Below are 16,828 nucleotides of genomic sequence, written 5' to 3'. Positions count from 1 at the left end.
GGGACTCCTTTCAAATCTAAAGTTCTTATTTTGTAAGTCTTGTTTGGCCAGTTTACTCAGTTAGAACACAGATTTAATAGGGTTAACATTATAGATTCAATTCTCATACAAAGCAGATGACCTGCTATAATGCTTTGCACATAGTACTTGCCCAACAAATATTTGTTCAATGACTAAATGTCTTGGAATAGAGTAAAACTCTATTTCATAGTCAAAGATTCTAACTTAGGTTTAAGTGGAGAAGGGCCAAGAGAGAGCACAGGGATTGATACCAATTGTGTTGGTATCAATACAACTGATACACAGGGATAGATACATCTGTATTCCTGGGCGAAATAACTTAAAACATGGGTCTCACTGACATTGAGACAGTGGTATCACTGTGTAGTAGTTGTGCTACAAGAACAATATTACATTTAGACTCCTTGAATCACTTGAGAGTGTTCTTGCCAGTAGCCTCTTCCCAAAGGACATAGCCAATCCTGAGAGAATTCCCTCATTTTAAGATGGCATAATTAGCTCATCAAATCCTCACAACATTCAGTTGGGATATGAAAATTAAAGATATTTTTTCCTCTCCATTTTCACCTGGAAAACCACAAGTCTGCTTCCATTGCAGTCACCCCATCTCCTACAGGGATGGGAAATGACTTAGCCAATATTACAGATTGAATCACTACCTCTTTGTAAATATTATAGTTGGGCATAGAATTTGCCCATGTGTAGGATACCCAGTTACTTATTTATTTATTTGAGACGGAGTCTTGCTCTGTCACCCACATTGGAGTGCAGTGGCGTGATCTCAGCTCACTGCAACCTCCGCCTCCTGACTTCAAGTGATTCTCCTGCCTCTGCCTCCTGGGATTACAGGCGCCCACCACCATGTCTGGCTATGTTTTGTATTTTTAGTAGAGACGGGGTTTTGTCATATTGGTAAGGCTGGTCTTGAACTCCTGACCTCGTGATCTGCCTGTTTCAGCCTCCCAAAGTGCTGAGATTACAGGTGTGAGCCACTGCATCCGGCCTTACCCAGTGATTTAGGTGGCAATCATATGCCAGAATTTTGCTTTAGGTAATGGGAATCATGTCATAGAAGAACATGTAAAAGTATAAATTGAGATACTTAGTAATATCAACCACCTGATCAGTGTAGTCAAACATGATAATTTGAATTCCCTAGCAGTACTTAAAAAAAAAAAAAAAAAACCTGACTACATAGAGGGATTAGAACCTGGAAGATAAAGAATCAAACATTAGAACAAGTAACCTTGGATAATAAATATTCTGACATTTTCAATTTGCTTGCAACAAACAGGGTTTTGTTTTGATTTGGTTTTGACTCCGTGAGTGTATTGTGCCCCCCACCTTCTCCCCTCTCCCCTTCTAGAAGCTGATAGAGTATAGATGTGGACGGTGAAACTCAATCACAGAGCGCTGACAGAGCTTTTCTTAGGGCCTACAGAACAGATCTACCGAGTCTCACATCTCCTGGTCAGCAGTGACAGGTAAATACTAGCTTTATTTTAGTAGCTCAGTTGCAGCTCTATGGGCAGCTGTCCTTACTGCACATAATCAGTCCCTCTTTTCAGGGGGTTATAACTCAACCATCAAAATACCAAAATATGCTCTGGTTAGAAACTTGGTATATAGAGTCCCAAGCCCAGGAATGACTGTGGTTTACTTCCAAATTTAAGAAAATATTGAGTTTTGTAGGTTATTTATTTACTATTTTCAAATATGTTTGAAGAATCTTTCAAACTCCATAGGAAAATGTACTAAAAAGGACACACCATTTTAATACCTTTGGTAATTCATTCCGAATTTCAGCACACCACTGAAAGGACCAAATAGTTGTGGAAAAAGAGTTTGTTTTATTTTCTTACCAAATACAGATGTTTTGACCACTTGGATCCTCATCAGTGTTCAAAATATTAGTGTGTTGTAACATAATAAAATAAAGGCATTAACTTCTTTGTTTTGTCCCTTTCAGTGATGTGCAGAATGGATTAATGAGTTCTTGTTTCTGGCCCTTGTATAACTCAAAAACTCGTTTCAACTTAAATAAATTAAGTAAGTAATTAGTTCATAATATGGCCTAATCACTTCTGGTATTTTGAAACAAACAAAAACACAAAAATGGCTGTTGCACATTTGCTCTTAATTACCTCCACATAAAATACTCGTGTGGACTTTATTACAGGTGACATAAATTTCAAATCTAAGCTTTGTTTGTGATAGAAAGCCTGGGATATGGTATTGTGTAGACTTCCATGAAGATTCTGTAACTCTCCCTACTATTTTCCTCAAGAAAATGAAACCACAATCTACTAAACCACATTCTTGCTCTCTTAATTGGCAAAAGAAAGTACTTTATTTCGAAAACTCTGAAGAATAGGTTACTTCCTACAGAGGCTCAAAGAATGTTAATATAAAAGGCAGTATCATTTCTGGAATTTCTGCAGTGTTCAAATTTGGCTCTTGGATTCTGAACGGTTCTTGTTTGCATACACGTCTATCTGGGAATTGCTCTTAGTGATCGGGACAGCCTTATGGAAATCCTTCCAGATGAATATACTCAATAGAGCAAAAAATCTTGCTCTGTCTTTAATGTAAAGGAAAAAAGGACTTTTAAACAACTGTGTAATTGTGAGTTCTAGCCTTAAAGGAACTTTCTTGGCTTGGATTTCTTCTACCCTCCCCTTCAGATACTTAATAATCAAAGTATATGCCAAGAAACTAATGATGCAAAGCAGAGTATTGCACATGAACTTGGATCGCTTTCCCATGGTGTGTAGTGACCAAGATTGGACCCAAAAAGTCGATGACAGAAAATAGACATGCAACATAATCAAGGTACGGCTGCCTTGGGGAAACTCACAAACCCATTTTCTATCCTTCATAAGTGTGTATAATGATTCTCAGTATAGATTCTGAAACTTGTGGGCTAATCTGACCATCAGCTGTGAAAGGAAGAAGGATCAACTTTGATTAGTAAACTTCCAGGTCATTTGCTTGGCATGAACCCACTGATGTGTCAGCTGCATACCTCACAATTCTTTAGGTGTTATCTGATGTTACCAGGCATTCCTGATACCTTTTTGAATTTCAATACAGAAATCTACATACAACTAAACATATCCCCAAGCTGTGACAGCTTTATGGTTATTACTCATTTTAGAACTGAGACCAACTTTTCTTCTGACATTTGACCTAGGATAGCTTCTCCTTTAGGTTTCTGAGACATGCAAATTTATTCAAATACTGTACTGCAACCCTTGTCAGTTGTGGCCATACATTCACTTAGTGAGATACAATAGGCTCTCAATAAACATTTGCTTTCCAGAATGGAACTAGCCTTATTATAAGGAAAAATGGAATAGATTGCAATAGAGTTCTAAATGAACTAGAAGAAAGACTAATAGATCTTGAGTATATTAAAAAAAAATCAAGCAGTGAGAACAGTTGGGTTTTGATATAGCTTCCCAAGGGAAATAGTAGTTTTGTTACTCAGGGCATTTTAAAGTAGAATAGACAAAACACTAGTGGGGTATGTTGAAATAAAATATGCGTATTCCGTCTGTGAATTAGTGTTTACTTTCAATATAATTATAAGTGAAGCAACACTGTAATGGGAATTTTTCATACACAGGAAAGCTATGGCTACTATGTTTCCACATCGACCATATGTTGCACATATTGGTTGGTGTGGATGTGTATCCCTACTGCCCTCTAGTGGATGAAATGTAAGACCTACCTGATTAACCAGATCTAACAAGCTACTGTGGTTTGGGGGTATATCAATCTTTAATCATTTAGGATAGAAAGAAAATAGCTGTGTTGATGCATTTTCCATCAAATTATAAAATTGAAGGGCATTAAAAACAACAGAATCAAACTCTGTAATTAAGACTGCCATTTAATGTTTGTTCGCACACGGTATTCATTTCTGTGTATCCCTGCCAAAGATCCATTGTGTAATGTTGTCCTCACATGACATTAAAAACACCAGTTCCCTGAAAAATATAAAAAAGAAACTGTGCTGCCTTGAAATACATGGAGTTTACTTTCAGAAACAGAAAACTAATACAGACACAGTGCAATAATTTGGAACACAAATAATGGCTACAAGAAACTTGAAAACCAGGACTGCTCCTTAAATCTGAGCAAGTATATTAGCAGTCTTTGGATTTGCTGGCTAGTAGTCAGCAAAGGGCAAGCAAAATTGGGTTTCAGAACAGGGAAGCTGATCTGAGAAAGGACTGACTAAACACATAGTAATGGGGCAGGAAAATAACTCTAAACACACATTTGGTACTGTGGGTATATATTTAATGCTATCACATTGAGGCTGCTTTTCAAGGGTGGAACCCAGATGCTGTACTCCCATTGAAGAAAGATAAGGACCTGTACATCTTTGGCATTTTGTCATTAAGACACAGGACAAATCTGAGGGCCGTTCTCTTTGTATAATTTTAATTATTTTACAGAATTTAGACTTTAATCACTAAGTTTTAATCTCACACTTAGCATATAAAATAATTCTCCTAAAACACCAAGAGGAAACAATTATACAATCTACATTGCCAAAACAACTGATTCACCAAATAGAGTAAATGAAATCCAAAAGAAGAGAAACATACCGTGTGCATGCTGAATGCACCAGTCCAATGGCCCTTACTATGAATGTGGGAAATAAATTGGATAAATCTTTAAATATCATAAATTGTTAGAAACTGGTGATTTGTGAGTAGATGTACAGTTAAGGGGAGGGGGAACTGGGTGCGAATGGCCCAGATCGTTCTCTTTGAGTTAGTGACAGTTTTTACAGTACAGAATTTGGTTAAAAAAGTATTGGTTTAGTAATCAAAGGTAGGTCCCAATGGACTTCTTGCAAACTTCAAAAAAAAGCAATAGACTTACCTAGATAGAGGTACAAAGCAACATGAAAACTCTCATTACCTGAGTGATCTAGAAGAAAATCTGACTTGGTAAATATCCTGAGAGCATTGTTTTAATCTCAACTAGATTTACTGCATAGCTATTAGCATCTCTATAGATAGATACTGGGAAGCCCAGGAGAGCTGGGGGTAAGCCATATGGGCCACAAGGAGGAAATACAGACAATTTCCTACTTAGCACCACGGACAGAGCTGTCAGCAGAAAGAAACATCCTTGGAGTTATCCTTGGTGTTAAAGAAACACAAAGAAATCAGTGTTGCATTTTAAAGATGCTTCTTATCCCCATTATGATTGGCAGTCTGGGTTGGAATTATGTTCCACTGCTTCCCTGTAGGGCACCCATTGGAGCTGAATGAATAAAAAGGTGTCTTGCTCACCTATGCACATATGGGAAAGAAAGGTTGATACAGGAGAATGATGTCTCCTTGATCTTTGTCTGTAATTTCTTGGGTTTTTGAAAAATCATTGCACTCTGAAGAATACTATCCAGTCTTCCCATGTCAAAACAAGTCCCTAGCATTTCAGCCCTAGGGTCTCTAGGGCACAGGAATTGCTCTGGGGTACAAGTAGGGAAAGAGAATGAGTAAAGACAACTCTAAAAGGAGGTAAAACACCTTCTATTTCATCTCGTGTTATAGAAGATTGCAAATTGGACCCTCTTCTTCCCTCAGTTCTGGCCTTTATGGGGTAATAGTCACTATTAGAGACTATGACTGAATAACAGATTCTGGAAAATTAGAGCCATCTCTCTTGCACTTGAGCAGTGAGTGGGTCTCTTTTTCTGTCCTGCTAAAGCCAGATACAGACAACTGTAGAGAACCAGTTTGAGGAAAGAAAGCACAAATTATTTGGCGTTAAACCATACTATCATTTGCTAAAGACTTGGCGTCAAAGCTTTTCTCATCTGATTGTTAATAAGAATCTTATATTTCTAAAAGAACTTGATTACCAGGGAACTTCTGGGTTTTGGCTTTAATTAATTCTTAGGGTTTTTCCTATCTTTTGTTTCTTAGGCCTTTATGTCCACAAGAGAGTCTAGAGAGTTGAAATTAACTTTTCGCCAGCTCACTACGCATGTTCACCAAATGGTAAAGTTCTCACTTTAAAGCCCAGCAAGACAAGATGAGCTCTGTCTGCCCAGCAGCCTTTCAGAGGCATTAAGGGTAAGAGAGAAGGTAAGTAATTCACTATGCGTCCCCATTTCTATAATGGGGAAGGACGTCTTGATACATTTACAATACTCCTCTGGGGATATTTCATCAGTTATACCTAAACTCTAATGGACAATAATTGATTTGAACTTTCCACTTAGCACAGAGCTGTAAACAACTTCACTGCAGACGGCAGCAATGAGCCGACGTTTTGTAAAGTGGAGAGAGATTCAGAAAACTTTTGTACTGGGTCACACCGTAGCCTAACAGCTTTTGAATCCAGGGAAGAAACAGTTTGTCCTCCTGGTTTTAATAGCTGGGCTAATCGAGTTTCAAGCCTGCAGTAGGTATAGGTTATCATTTGAAGGCATTCCATTTTAACTCCTCACTATTATTAAGGGTTTATAACCTAGCCATAAAAATGTACTCCTGATTTAGACATACATCAGGACACATTCAAAAACATAACTTTCTGAATGTTAATTTCCTGGTGAAGGAAAAAATAAGACATTAAAGTTATTTTAAGACTACAGATTTTTTTTTTAACTCTCTGTGGGTGGTGAGCCTTTCAGGGAAAACATTCTCTCTCCTCCAATGTCCCTCATCTGGTTGACATCACCCCATCTCTCCGTCTCCCTCCACCTCACTTTGTTTCTGGCCGTATCTTAGTGCAGTCTCCCATGGAATGGCCCCAAAGACTAATCTGCTACAAGGCATGAACCAAGCACAAGCATCGCTCTGTTCCATGAGTTTCTTTTGTAGCCTCCCTCCAGCCCTGTTGAACATACAAGTAGATGAAGTTTCGAGGAATTGTTACACTATTTAAATCAGCTCTTCTGTCTAACTCAGGCATGATAGAGGATAACAATGAAGAGAAATGAAAGACCAACTACATTTTACTTAGACCACTACATCGTCTGCTCAGGCTGTGGCTTTCCTATTTTGTTCCTCCTGGAATTCTCACAATGGGATTCAAAGCTCACCTAGAAGCCACTCTTAGAAAACAAAGGACAGAGGCCCCCTTGGAGTTGTTGCTGCCACTTCTCTGGTGTCAAACATCTACAAACCTTGTGGCTGTGAATTTGGACTTTATGAACACACAGCAAGAAAGTATATTTTATGACTATACTGCAACAGGGCATTACTTGCCTTACATGAATTTGACATGGAATATCAATTTTCTCTCAATTCAGCTGATGAGATGGTAAGAACAAAGGCATGCCATTGTCAGAAAACAGATTTACCCTTCACCCCCAATTGTAATTCCCTTTCTAGAGATCTACAGAAAAAATAGGATGCAATCAGATGTTTTTTAAGATGTCCAGATTCTGAAATGCATTAAAATCAAACTGAGGCCAGGCGCAGTGGCTCAAGCCTGTAATCCCAGCACTTTGGGAGGCCAAGGCGGGTGGATCATGAGGTCAAGAGATCGAGACCATCCTGGTGAAACCTCGTCTCTACTAAAAATACAAAAAAAAAAAAAAAAATTAGCTGGGCATGGTTGCGCATGCCTGTAATCCCAGCTGCTCAGGAGGCTGAGGCAGGAGAATTGCCTGAACCCAGGAGGCGGAGGTTGCGGTGAGCCGAGATCGCGCCATTGCACTCCAGCCTGGGTAACAAGAGTGAAACTCCATCGCAAAAAAAAAAAAAAAAAAAAAAAAAAAAAAATCAAACTGAACATAACTTGTTCCACTTGGTCCTGAAAATAACATTCTGTAGCTTCTAGACATCAAACTGCTTTCTGGTTTTGATGTGACCACTGATTATTTAGGTAACACTCAGCAAGGTACCGAATCTTACAGAGCCTCAGTTTTTCCGTTTCTCATTTGAGGAGAATGACACCTGTGCGTTCTTATTTACTGACTGATGAGTTGAATGAAATATCATTAAGCTACTGAAAGAAATAGTGTTATATATATTTTGGATCAGTCACCTTTACCTTTACGGCAGCATGACCAATGATTGGCAAAAGAGTCAAAGTGTACCTTACCCCTCCTGGGTAGAAGGCAACAGGGAAAGGGCATTTTCCATCATTTGGCTGTGAGGGCCTAGCTCTACCCATGTTCTTCTCCAGGCAAGCCCTTTTCTCCCATATTCAGGGGGCAACATTTTAATATTTAGCCTTTAAATTAAATCTGGCATTCTCAAATTTGGTTTAACCAATGTCTAAAATTTCTGAGCTTTCAACTCAGCCACTAAGGATCTCTTTCAGAGTCAAGCTTCCATGGAACACTCTTAAAGCACAAAATTTTGTACAATGGTGTCTCGTGGGCTCAAGTGATTTTCTCACTGATCAACGGTTTAACAATTACTAGTCTTTCAGGTGTTTATACTACAGAACGTCACTCTGGTGTGTCAGGCTCAGCTCTCATAGACTTAACTAAGCATAAAATGTGCTTTACAAATAATGCTTACAAAAGTTAACAAAGAAATGGATGACTTATATTCATCCTGTCTTATGTCAACCTTGGAATCCAAAGTTCCATACTTAATGGAAATGAGAAAAGCTTAGCAAGGGTTTAGAGCAAAGGCCAAAGAACCTTCCTTTCCTTGTTTGCCCAAAATATTAAGAGAGAATTTGATAATGGTTCATCAGTAAGATGATGTGTTAATAAATCTTCCTTATCTGTAACTCAGAATAAATATTTTAAAAGGGGGCTTAAGAAGTATGAGGCATTGAGTTTAGTTATAAAATTCTTACATACTTCAGGACATGTTAAATCCTCACATGAAATACTCTGATGTCCCACTGTAAGTTTTGTGAAATACATTTGATCCCAATTTGTCTGTGACAATTTAGTTAACATGCTACTAGAAGGCAGGACAGGTGAACCAGAAGAGTTCTAGGCTTTGGCTTTTCATAAAAGTTAAAAATAAACTGTAGAGCTTATCTTGAAATAGTCTTTCACAAAAAGTATACGTATGATACAATGACTGAGACATTCAACATGCCAAGTTGACTGCTGTCATAGGGAACCAATCTCATGTGAACAGTTTGATCCCATTATTGATTAGTCTGTATCAATGCTTGGCAGAGGTCAAGGAAGCAAATCTAACACATATAAAATAAATGAGTGATTTCCCTGTTTGCTTTTGAAAATGCCACTTACTGGTTTTTTTTTCTTTACAGTAGTTAGCTGTACACGGTCATATTATAATTGTCATATAACAACCTTAATTCAGGGGCACATCTTTTGAAACAATGTATTATTCAGCAACTTTGGGTAAACATGCAATTTAGGAGTGGAAAAGATGCACGCAGAGACAAGTAATCATATATACAAAGCATAGTGAATTTCTGTGCCATGCACTTCACACCCCAACTCATCTCGCAGGGAAACTAGAGAAGGGGCAGAACCACTTCTATTATGATAATTCACAAAGGGAGGCCATATAGATATGCATGCAAAGTTTCTCCCCACCTCTCCATTTACATGCCAGGATTTCAACTCTGCGACACTGAGTCCCTTCATTTAGCCAATTAGTCCTTCCAGCTTCATGTAATGCACGCCAAAAAGAAGGAGAAATAGAAGTGCTGACGTTCACTGCTTTGAAAGTTGCTATTCTAATGCCAAAGCTGCCTCTTGAGTAATTTCCAGAATGTATTAACATGGGAGCAAAGCGCTATTCCTAAAGACAGGGATCACATTATGCAGGGGAGCCCCGTTCAACATGTCACAACTGCACAGAGCCCCCATTCCCTGAACGATCTTACAGTGTAGTTAGCATGGGCTCAAGTTTATGGTCTTTACTTAGGTCAAATTTAGGAGGTCTTCCTAAAGAAAAGAAGCCAATTAAAAAATATCTAGTAAGCAAGGCATGGCACATCTTCTGGACCATGGCACTGACCAACTCCTTTTACTGTCATTCTGAATAAAGCTGGTCAAGATGCGAAGCAAACCAACCTTTCATTTTAGGACAGAGTGAAGTATTCTTCAGTTTCTGTCTTTTTTTTAATCGATTAAGTCTAAGTATAATTTTAATATTTTAATTTGGCAGACAACCCTAGAATTTTCCCTGCATATTAAGGACCAAGTCGAAAACCATTACATAATTGTGTAGCTGTATATCTGAATGCCCTCTTATGTACGTGATTCTGATATTTAGCAGCCAATAAGCTGTTGCTCTGAAATTCGCAAAACCTTTAATTCTTCAGCTGACCACCCTGTCCACAGCTGAAGCAGTGGCAGAGATTTTAATATCATCTTCTTCCTTACTCTTGGCAACGGAATTACACATGCCAGTTTGTGTCAGCATGGCCCTCTACAAATTTAGCTGTCCTTTGCTTAACTTACAGCATTTGCAAGCCCCCACTGAGGCAGCACAGCAGAGGTGAAGGGGCACTTGAAGTCTTATTTCTTTTACATGTTGGCTCTTCTTCCTTGGACCACATCTGTCTTCTAGATCTCCTTTTCCCAATATACAAAATTTGGATATTGGCTGAGACAATCCTGCAAAGTTCCTTCTAGCCCTTTTTTGTTTTTTGCTTTTTTTACCCTAAAAAGCTCAAAGTGACTTCTTTCTCTGTCTTTGGCTCCGATAATTTATAATCTTGGCTCAGTCTTCTCCTTTTCATTTATTTCCTCAATATTTCCTTTTGTTTTTCCTCAATATGTTGTCCCTCAAAGAATCATCTTAAGGCCATAGTTCCTTCTTCTTATTCTCATGCATCTGAGGGGCTAATGCACTTATTCATCTTTTCTCATAACCTACCTCTTTTAGTTAGGGTTAACTAAGTTAGTTAACTTAGATAACGCTTTTTCTTCAGAATATCTCTAATTAGATGGGTGCTAGCTCCTCAAAATCCATATGATAAAAAGCATTCTCTCTTTCCTTTTAAATAATTTTGCTAAACAAATTCTGTATAACCACAGTTCAACACATCCAATGGCCCAATCTTCTGCTAAACATTCATATTTTAAAATATTGCTTCTCATATAGAGCCACTTATCAAATCTAGAAATTTTCTTATGATGACATTAACTCAAATATATCTTTTTTTTAACTAATATTCTTGGCCAGCTCCTAATCACATTGTACCTAGGATATGAAAACTGCCTCCTCACTCCAAACATATTCTCAGTGGTTTGACTGTCACAGCCCCCTCTTTAGTCCTCCAGTGGATTTCTATCCTACTTCAGATCAGTTGTGTATTCTAGACTCCCAGCACTGAAAGCCTCCTGGAGGTTTGCTTGTCTAACCTGTCAGCGCCTGGGCCACTAAGGCTCACCTTAATCCACAAAGCAAGTCACTTTTGTCTTCTGGTTTCTTTCCACTGAGAATACTCCCTCTCCATCTCTGAACTTTTTCCACATAAGCCTGCATCTATGGAATCATCCCTCATGCACTGAAGAACATCTTTCCTTCATTTAAATGATAACTTAAACCTCACTTATGCCAGAGAGATTTCCAAGATGATTACTAGCCAACTGTTAACCCTCTAAAACAAGGTAAGAACCACTCCGTCCACCTTTCCGCACATTTCAGAAAAAATACTGCATTTTAAATTGTATATTGTAGTTGTTTATAAACTGTTTTAATGGCAGCAAAAATATGGTATTTAATACAGTTTGATTATTTATTGCCTTGCAACTTTTAAGTCTTGATTTCAAATTGGTATGAAAAACAAACACTAAAAAAACTCCTTTTTTGTTACTTTAAGATATATAAAGCCATTTAGGTCTCATGCTTTTTGAGAACTGTCAACTGCTATACACGTGATAGGTATCACTAAACACTTGTTGAATTCGATAGAGGAGGAACCATCTTAAACAGTTTACTCACAGAGGAGGAAGGAATCAGAAGACTATTAACATAAATATTCCACAGCAACATCTGAAAGTAATAAGAAATAATACCAAAATGAGAGTTTCCCAAATTTCTCTCACTCTCCTGATTGTTTAATATTGTATTGATAAAACTGTATTTTTAAAAACAGCTTTGATTTTAGAACACTAAATTTACACACCAAGAATTAGACACTAGCAAAGTCTCACAGTCTGATTTATTTCTCTGTAATATATCTGTCTTGAGAACATCAGCAGGAATACACCAAAGAAATATGTCCCTCACGGGATCAACTATATAAAAAGACAGAACACATCATCAGCACAAAAATCATTATCCATCTAATTTCTCCCATTCTAGATGGCTCCGGTGAGCCCCTCGATCATTGCTGACTAGGGTTAAGATAGAGCTTAATGGATTAATTAAGCCAAAGCGGGACTGCATTGCAGACCGAAGAGGAGAAGGTCCTGACACAGATGAGACAACAACTCTGTTCCTCTTTTATTCAAATGTGCAAGACTTGCCCGCCTCCAAGTGCTACACATTTATACTGTAAATAGTCTCCAAAAATAAGATTTGGTGTCTGCTGTCTGGGTCTTCCCCTCAGCACTCATCCACATCTAATACTTGGGTGTTCATCAAAATTTATTGTGTAAGAAATTAAATGTTAAAACTTTATTTTTCTTCAGGAACGTGCAGAGTAATTGTTACAGAGGTAAAGCAATAGAGGCAGAGCACTGGTTTTGGCAATCAAGGAGCACCAACTAAGGGAGAGGTTGTTGTCTGAATGTCAATGTGACTCTGGGAGAGGGCCAAGGACACAGAATATTCACAGAGAGCCGAAAGGAAGAGGTGCCCACAGCCATAATGTCATGGGGGTGAGGGACGGGCATGCCCAAAGGCAGTTGTCATATGGAAACCCTGAGATTTTTTCATTTAAAGGGGATTTTGAAATTCAAATGTAAAAAGAGAACAAGATAATCCAAAAGGCACAATTTGAGGCCTTTTTCTTCCTGTAAAAAGAAGAGAAAAGGAAAGAGAGAATCCCCTTCCCCCCAACAAAGTACTATACCATACTGGCAGTTTACTCTCACTTTTATGAACCAAATCAACATATTAATGACACAAAAACCACTTTCACAATGGGGACAATCAGACTCTATCAGACACAACATCAAATATGCAGGTATTAAAATAAAAAAATGCAAACTACCAAGAAACACCCCACTCCGGAAATGGTAAGGCTGACGGAAGCAGACTATGTCATTAACATCAAGCACACCAGAAAAGCATCTATGGAGCTAGACTGGGAGGGACAGGCCTCATCTGCACTAAAGAGGAAGTGCCCTGAAGGTGCCCAGAAGTGGGGAACTGAGTCGATTTCAGTCTTTTTTTTTTTGGGCAGGTGGGGGAATGACAGAAACCAGGCAGGCTCCTCTGGAGGTCTGGCTGGCCCTACCATGTAGAGTCCCAGTGTTAAAGTAACAGAAATGAAAAGACACCTATCTCAGTGTTTGCCCTGAAGAGTTTTAAAAGCAAGTACATGTCCCCAGCCCCCTAGCAGAATCACAAATTACTTCTTTTGTGATTCTTGCATTAGGGAAAAAAATCTTGTGCTAAGTTCAAACAATAGAATACCTCTCAAAAAGATATGTGATATCTCACGAGAGAGAAAGAATCGAATTCAGGAGTGGGAAGTGTTTCTTACCTTAGAGATCTTTTAGTCATTTGGTAAATGAGGAAAGTGAGGACTTGCCAATGGCCATAGAGGCTAATTGTGTGGTTGGCAATTCTAGCAGTAATGAATCTACAGATGGATTTTGGGCACTCAAAGATCCAGTGGAATTGGGTCTTTCAAGGCATTTTGTTTAAATAATTATATATCTATGTATAGACACACAAAAAGGATACAGGGAGGGAGACAGAACTATAGATATAGATAAGTATGTATAAAATATATTGCTGGGTAGTAAAAATAGGACCCTGGGCAGTAGCATTTTCACTATCATGGCCAAGAAGCCATTGACTAGATTCGTTTGTTCAGTGAACGAATATTTACTGAACTCTATGTGCAAGTATTATAAAGTAAAAAATGTAACATTAGACATAGTTTGTGCTGTTTCAAAAGAGTTAACAATATAGTTGTTTTACGTCTACAATACAACCTCTTAAATAAGTAGTCAAATTAATTCCCATTGGATTAATACAAATCACAATAATTAATTTTGAATCTTGAGAGAAGGCATAAACCTTGCATTATATTTTAGTTTGACACTGGAAATAATCTGGAACGTTTCTGGTACCCCACATCTAAAGATTGGATTTCAGCTGTCCTGTGCATTTGGATTTTTTTCCCCTTTATAATCTATCCTAAATTCATGTCCTAACACAGTGGCTCAGAAACAGAGCTCTCTAGGCCTTGCTGCTTTCCTTCTGCCCAGTCTCTGAGAGGGTACTGAGGTTGAGGATGGGGATGAAGCCAGGAATAGGCAGAGAACCTTGCTAAGTCATGCTTCTTTCAGATCCAATGCACTTGTAGTTGGCCCCCTGGCCCTCTGTATCCATGGGTTCTATATCCACTAATTGAATATATTTGGGAAAAAAACCCTCCAATAAAAAATAATGACACAACAATGAGAAACAACACAAACAAAAAACAATGCAGTGTAATAGCTATTTACATAGATTTTACATTGCATTAGGTATTATAAGTAACTTAGAGATGATTTAAAGTACATGGAAGGATGAGCATGGGTTATATGCAAATACTATCCCATTTTATATTAGAGACTTGAGCATTTGCTGATTTCGGTATCTGTGGGGTGGGATGGGGCGGAGTGGGATGGGGAATCCTGGAACCAAGCCCCTGCTGATTGGATATCAAGGGATGACTGTACTTAATCTCCAAGTCATTTCACTTACAGTTGTATTTTAGTATATGGCAAAGCACAATGATTTCCTTTGAGATGAACAAAAATTGAGTAGCTAAAACCTAACGAACATAATTAGTTCAAGCAACCTTGTTATGGAGCAAAATCGCTAATAGTAATAGCTTAAGACCAAAGAAGTGATCATATTACCCAAGCATTTCGTAAAAAGAAGAAAGGAGAAAAATAACATGTGAGTGTCTACCACATTTTATCACTATGCTAGTTTCTTTACAGAAATTATCTCATTTAATCCTTATAAACATCCTCCAGAGCAGAGATTATGCTTCCATTTCTTCTGGTAAAGAAACTGAGGCATAGCAAGAGTGTATTTTGACCAGACACACAAAGCTAGAAAGTAATTTATGGCACCCATATTTGAATTCCAGGTCGTCCATCTACAAAGCCTATAAGCCTGCTAAAACAGAAACCCAAAGATGAAACAACAATGAATGCCACTGGCAATCTTTTTAGTGAATATCTACTATATGGTGCTAAGTTATGTGCAGAATCAATTCAAATATAAACACACATTTTCTGCCACCTTGATGTTTAAATATATGAGTATGAGCAAACTAACACTGGATCCACCAAATAGAATATTAATGTAGAAAATTCATATGGATTTCTTAAAAATTTTAGAAGACCATTTACCTGATGTTGCAAAGTTATCACACAATTAATGCTAAAAACATACAAAAATACCCCCTAAACTCTTTCAATGCCAGGAAAACATCATGCACTACAGCCACAAAAACCTGGCCTAATTGCCAGTAGACAGGGTTTTATTTTTAAAAATATTTAAAGGTGAGCACATAGTCTGCTTCATTTTAACTCCAGGGTTGGCATTCTCACTGCCTCTACTTACCTTGTTTTCTGTAAAGTGTGGAAAGGAAAACAAGTGAATTTTTCTTTCATATATGAAGGTCTAGATGTGGGGAAAGCTGTTTAAATGAAAACATGGAGTTTCTCTCCTCGTGGCAAGCTGGAGCATTTGGAGAGTCCCCTCCTCCCTGCGCCCCTTCATCCACACAAACACACACCCTAGTTCACGTTCCTTGACTAGTTTCACAAGGGATAGGAAAAGAAAAGGAAAAACAGAAAAAGCAGGAAGAAGTATAGGAGAAAAAGAAGGAGGAAGGATAGGAAGAGGGTCTAAGGAAGTAGTATAGTTCTCCAGAGTGCTCCAGAAAGTGAAATGATGAAAAGAGTGAGCTTCAAGAGCAAGACACCTCCCAGCTTTCCACGATGGTTCTCTCCATTCGCTCTAGAACTAAAGCCCTCAGTAGGCAGGATGGTGCTAAAAGAAGAAAAACTCTGAATGGGGATCAGAGATGGATACTGTAGCGCTTTCTAGCCCCTTCTACATTACGTATAAAAACAATTATTCAAGAAACAGTGTAATTTTCCAGAGCATTTTCAAATGCAAGAAAAAGGTGCATTCTAAGATTAAATGTACTATGATGGTTAATTATTCATTATGTTAAAGTTATTTATTATTTATAATTATTTTCTATCTACGACATTGTAGTCTTCCACTGACACTTGATAATCAAGAGTTGACAAAATACCATTTGAATTGCTTTGCTAAAGAACAAAAAAGAGGGATTAAGGTAGACAGGAAGTGTCAGCAATAAAAAGGACGCATGACTGGTATCCCAATATTAATGACAAAAATATCTACAGTGAGATCCTAAAGTTCTGGGGATTTGTCTAATTTTTCCACAGTAAGAACCAAGGGTAAAAACAGCATTGATGGCTACTGCAGTTTGGTCTGTTTAACAGGCCAAATGCTGGGATTCCAAAGATTCATGGCTGGGATGCCAAAGATTTGTCCATGTTGGAAATAGCATTCACAGTAGCTTTCCAGTCAAGTGGCACAAAAGAGTGAAAGGGTAGAAAAGAAAACATGAGCACCAAAAATCTCTAGTCATCTTTTACCACCTTGACATGGGTTAGCTGAAGGCCATGGAGAATAACGAATGTGCAGTTGTCTCTTATACA

General features: G+C 38.1%; 1 protein-coding gene across 24 annotated transcripts in view; it reads right to left on the bottom strand.

The window, feature by feature from the left end:
* Nucleotides 1-16,828, bottom strand: part of ZBTB20 (zinc finger and BTB domain containing 20) — a 790,532-nt gene that overhangs the window by 78,848 nt on the left and 694,856 nt on the right. For 9 of the 24 annotated variants that reach the window (XM_074405344.1, XM_074405343.1, XM_074405340.1 and 6 more), the window contains one exon: nt 11,895-11,945. The exons of the other annotated variants lie outside the window; for them this stretch is intronic. The gene's annotated coding sequence lies outside the window, so the exon portion shown is untranslated. The remainder of the gene's footprint in view (nt 1-11,894; nt 11,946-16,828) is intronic. 24 annotated transcript variants of the gene reach the window in all.

The sequence above is a fragment of the Saimiri boliviensis genome, chromosome 8, assembly GCF_048565385.1.
Source record: "Saimiri boliviensis isolate mSaiBol1 chromosome 8, mSaiBol1.pri, whole genome shotgun sequence".
Classification (NCBI taxonomy): Eukaryota; Metazoa; Chordata; class Mammalia; order Primates; family Cebidae; genus Saimiri; species Saimiri boliviensis.
Note: the sequence above shows the minus strand (reverse complement) of the source record. Positions and strands in the feature narration are given on the sequence as shown.